The sequence below is a fragment of the Meles meles genome, chromosome 14 (genome assembly GCF_922984935.1).
Source record: "Meles meles chromosome 14, mMelMel3.1 paternal haplotype, whole genome shotgun sequence".
In the NCBI taxonomy this organism is placed as follows: domain Eukaryota; kingdom Metazoa; phylum Chordata; class Mammalia; order Carnivora; family Mustelidae; genus Meles; species Meles meles.
In genome coordinates, this window is record NC_060079.1 from 47,149,724 (window position 1) to 47,155,426 (window position 5,703).

General features: G+C 35.8%; 1 pseudogene; it reads left to right on the top strand.

The window, feature by feature from the left end:
- Positions 1-1,765: 1,765 nt before the first annotated feature.
- Positions 1,766-1,873, top strand: LOC123925405 (annotated as a pseudogene).
- The last annotated feature ends 3,830 nt before the right edge of the window (positions 1,874-5,703 follow it).

Below are 5,703 nucleotides of genomic sequence, written 5' to 3' on the forward strand. Positions count from 1 at the left end.
TGGTTTAATAGGTTAGCTTCTTAAAATGTCAACTTCTCTTTTCCTAGAAAAGAATTTATAATCCTTGTTTAGACATGATTACATTCTGGATGAGTAGATGTTAGATAAATAGCTCAGTTTGAAGGCCATTTTACTTTATTAGCCAAGATTTTTAGAGGAGAATGTTCTGTTTTATTAGTCATGAACATATTTTCCCTATGTTTTGATAAACTTTTTACTTGCTATATTTGCTTTAAATAGTTTTTCTAGATGAGTTTATTCAGGCATTCAGACATAAATAATGGCATAGCAAATTAATCAGTTTTGGCTATATCAACATGTACTTTCTGAATATTATCTTACAGTTTATTTATTTTTTATTCAATTCTATTGAGCTTATTTGTCCTTTCTACATGGGGATTTACACTTTCACTGTGTAGTCTAACGTCTGTAGAATTTCTTAAAGATTCAAATTCTGTCAAAGATCTGTGGCTAGAGTCCCAGTAGATCATTCTATACTCAGACTAGTAAAACTAATTATTTCAGTTGTGCTCTCATAACTTTTTTTTAATACCTTAAAATATATATTCTTTAAGATGCTATTTCAATTCAGTAGTATCTTGATGGTATTTCACTTTTCCACTTAAAAGTTGTCTTCTAGGAAGATTTCACTATGTGTTTAAGACTAAAATTATAGGGCGCCTGGGTGGCTCAGTGGGTTAAGCCGCTGCCTTCGGCTCAGGTCATGATCTCAGGGTCCTGGGATCGAGTCCCACATCGGGCTCTCTGCTCAGCAGGGGGCTTGCTTCCCTTCCTCTCTCTCTGCCTGCCTCTCTTGTGATTTCTCTCTGTCAAATAAATAAATAAAATCTTAAAAAAAAAAAAGACTAAAATTATAGAAATCTAAGAAATATTTACTAAAGAAGGATAGATGATTGTGTCTCAAAGAGATATTAGGATTCTAAATGTGTACATGCATGAAAAGGATAATCTTCTGAAATACTCTTCTTACAAATGTTTTGCAACATGTATTTAAAAAATTCACTTTTTTTTCTATTTCTCAAGTACTACTAGGAATGTACATGCTTTTTTAAAAAAATAATTTTAATGTTAATGGCAGAGGAGGGAGGAACATATAAATCCTTAACTAAAATCTAAAGCCACATCTCTGCTTTAAAACACATCACTATTTACAGACAGTATTTCAGAATGTCAACATGAATGGAAGTGTCAAACTGATGCTTAATACTAATTTGTTTATTTATGCTTGACTGCACTTCCATGGTAAAAAGGTAGGTATCAAAAATAAAGATTATTTTGAGACACTGATGTAGGTTTCCCTTTTGTTTCATTGCCACAAATCCCGTTAGTGTTAATTGGAGACTTACATGTGCATTGAGAGAATAATATACCTCATTATTCTTGAGTAACAGCTACTTACTTTTAAAGGCCGTTTAGAATGTGTGACAGGAAACAAATAAAAGCATTCCACTTAACTTTTTGAAAGTTATTTTCATTTAGCAGAAAATGAAACAAAAGTCTTCACAAACTTTCCACTGCCGTGGTTTTAATTTTGTAATTTCAACAACAAAACCTTTAAAATTATCTTTTTTAGGTCAGCTAGCTAGTGAATATGTAAAGTTAGTATTTCTTGAGTCTGCTTTGTGGTAGGTGACCTTGGCTCTGAGGAGCATATGCCTATTTACTTTGTTGTTGTTTTAGGTATTTGAACCATTAGAAATCATTATCAAATAAAATGATGCATCTTGTGTTCAAGTAAGATTTTATGTTGTATGAAAATAGAGAAGGTTAGCACTCCCTTTACAAGGATGGAAGAGACCCTTGGGCTTGACAACACGCATACAGTTAAGTCATTACTTAACATTGTTTTTATAGGTGATGGGGATTAAGGAGTGAACTTGTGATGAGCAGAGAGATATTGGAAGTGTTGAATCACTATATTGCACTAATATTACACTGTATGTTTATTAACTGGAATTTAATTTAAAAATTTAAAAAGAACCCAAATAATTAAGATTTCTTGAAAGATCACCTTGGGATATTATAAAAAATATGTAGTAACTATTGGTCACTTATATGACACTCGCTATTTTAAGTACATTTCAAGTATGAACTTATTAACACCAAATAATCCTGTGAGGTCAGTATTATCATTATCCCTTTCTTACAGGTGACATAATAGAGGCATCAAGAGGTGAATTAACTTGCCTAAAGTTACACACATAGTAGTAGTAGAGTTGGGATTTGAACCCAGGTTGCATAGATCAACAAATAGAGCTCGATGCAGTTATTTGGCTCAAATGATTTAGCTTTGTCCTAAAATGTGAATATACTGGACAGCAAATTAAAACCTTCTAGCTAATCCAACTCATTTTTTAGAAGTTGTGTTAGATAAACTATTATTACTCGTACTTCATAGGATTATTTCATCAATCACCTAATATAGTTTAGCCAAATATTTCTTCTGACCTCACACTGTAATCTCCCTGAGAAGATTTTCCAGAGACAATTTTGGAGCTTTTAGAAGAGCTAACATATACAGAAGACTTTTCTACAACAGATATTATTCTAAGCATTTTTTTTCCCATACATTAAAACCAATAGTAGCCTTTGAGGTATATACAGTTGCTGACCTCTTTTTATAGGTGATGAGACTGAGGCAGAAAAAGGGCAAGTTCATATGTGAAAAGAATATAAAACACAAGCAGCCTAATTCCAGAAAGAAGACATGATTATGATTGAAGAAAACTGGATGTTGAATTTAGTGAGCCTGGATTTAAATTCCATATCATAGTGCCATTGAGAGAGGGGGGAGGGAGAGCACCGTCTGTAGATAAGCTAAAAATAGTTAAGCCAACAAAAAGTTGGCCTGATTTTTATCATCATGCACAGGTTATTTTTTTAATAGTGGGGATAAAATACTCTTCCCCACTGAGGTGGGATGCTCCCACCACCTCTACATTTCTTTCACACATTGTCATCAGGACCAACCCTTATTAGATGTTTTGAGCCTGAATTAATGACATGAAAATAGGGTTAGAAATAGGTGGCCCACAGAACTGTGGTAAATAAGAAAACACAAGTGAAATAAGTTGCAATGTAGTCACTCCAAAATACTAGGAGTCATTTAATTTGAGGCAAAAGTGTATTGCATGGAGCACTGGGTTTGGTGCATAAACAATAAATTTTGGAACACTGAAAAAAATTAAATTAAAAAAATTCTATCACATTTGGCTTCTGAAAAAGTTTCCAGTACTTGGCCAGCTATATCTCCCTCACATTAACTCACTGCCCACACTCAGGGAGCCAAAACAAAAGTTCACATAAAGTCTGGTGAAGGTGGGTGGTGCAGACTCTCATTCTACATCTGCCATACATGCAGACTTTAGAAAGTGACTTATAATTTCCCAACCCAAAATACTGATTGTAGAATTTTGTGTGTGTTTTTTTAAATTTCTCGTGACCCAATTAATTTATAAATAAAATGAGAAGAAAATATTGGGACCTTAATACCATGCAAAAGATATAGCACATTCCTCAAGCTCATTATCTATGTGTTTATTAAACAAATAGTATCAAACACCATGAGCCAGGCATGCCCTAGGTTCTGAGAATACTTGTTTGCTTTCTGTGACTGCTGTAACAAATTACAACATACTTAATGGCTAAAAACAGCAAAATTTATCTTTTACTTTTGTAGTTTAGAAGTCTAACTTGTTATCACTGGTTTAAAGCAAAGTTGTTGGCTGAGCTGCATTCCTTTCTAAGGCACTAGAGGAAAACCCATTTTGTTATGTTTTCAACCTTCTAAAAGCTACTCACATTCCTTGGCTCATGATACCTTGCATCTTCAAACCAGTTTAGTTTAGTCTTTCTCCCATTGAATCATTTTGACACTGATTCTCCCACCTCCTTTCACTTATCAGGACATTCGTGATTACATGACCTTCACTCCTTGATAATCTAGAATAATTTCACTATTTTAAGTTCAGCTGATTACAGGCATAATTCTATTTGCAATTTTAATTCCCCTTTGCCATGTAACATTCTCACCGATTTGGACATCTTTGTGCACGATTACCTACTGTATCATCTCTATTCACACAGTACGTAAAGCTTGTAGAAGAGAGATTCTGATTACCTGAATAAGCAAATAATATGTATTTCAAAAACTATGATACATGCTATGAATATTTTGTGGTATGTGTGTTTAAATCATGGAGAGCTAATCCAGATCAGAATTTTTCTTGGTTATGTTTGTCTTGACATTTAGAGGAAAACTGTAGTTCAATCAGTAAAGGAATCAAGGGAGAGTTTTCTCATAGAACCACATACAGGGATTTAGAAGTAAGAGAAAGCACGAGACTTGGAGGAGTAAAACAAAAGATAGTGAGCCTGGAGCAAAATGAGTCTAATAATTTAACTTTAAGCCATTACCAATGATCTGTAATATTCTACTGGTTGAAATGTTAAGAGTAAAACAAGGAAGAAAATTTGGGTTCTTCATTTCCTTTACCCCCAGGAATGACTTATGCCCTTCTTAAATTATATCTTTTTTTTAAAAGGGAACTTATTTATTTTATTTTTTTTTAAGTATTATTTATTCGACAGACAGATCACAAGTAGGCGGAGAGGCAGGCAGAGAGAGAGGGAGAAGCAGGCTCCCTGCTGTGCAGAGAGCCCGATGCGGGGCTCGATCCCAGGACACTGGGTTCATGACCTGAGCCGAAGGCAGAGGCTTCAACCTACTGAGCCATCCAGGTGCCCCTTAAATTATATCTTTGACACTGGGTTTTGTAAAAGAATTTGCTCAAACATGTAGAGTGCACTGTTGTTTTGTTTTGTTTTCAGTTCTGTGAGATATTTAGAATATTTTAAAGCATATCTCGCAAGTAAAATCTTCAATAGTTCCGTATAACTTTTTTTTTTTTAAAGATTTTATTTATTTATTTGACAGAGAGAGAGATCACAAGTAGGCAGAGAAAGAGGCAGAGAGAGAGGAGGAAGCAGGCTCCCTGTGGAGCAGAGAGCCCGATGCGGGGCTCGATCCCAGGACTCCGAGATCATGACCTGAGCCGAAGGCAGTGGCTTAATCCACTGAGCCACCCAGGCACCCCCGTATAACATTTTTTTTAAGATTTTATTGTTATTATTAATTTTTTTTCCATTTTATTTATTTTTTCAGCGTAACAGTATTCATTCTTTTTGCACAACACCCAGTGCTCCATGCAAAACGTGCCCTCCCCATTACCCACCACCTGTTCCCCCAACCTCCCACCCCTGACCCTTCAAAACCCTCAAGTTGCCCCAACCTCCCACCCCTGACCCTTCAAAACCCTCAGGTTGTTTTTCAGAGTCCATAGTCTCTTATGGTTCGCCTCCTGTTATTATTAATTTTTAATTTGACTGAGAGAGCACACAAGTAGGCAGAGAGTCAGGCAGAGAGAGAGGTGGAAGCAGGCTCCCCACTGAGCAGAGAGCCTGATGCAGGGCTTGATCCCATGACCCTGGGATCATGACCTGACCTGAAGGCAGAGGCTTAACCCACTGAGCCACCCAGGCGCCCCAAGGGATTACTATTTTGATAGTTTCAATTCATTCCTTCTTTTCTCCATTCAGAAAGTATCTCCTGATCACTGACCTTATCTAAGCACTATGATAAGTATAGGGTTCTAGTGGTGGATATAGTAGATACACTTCCCC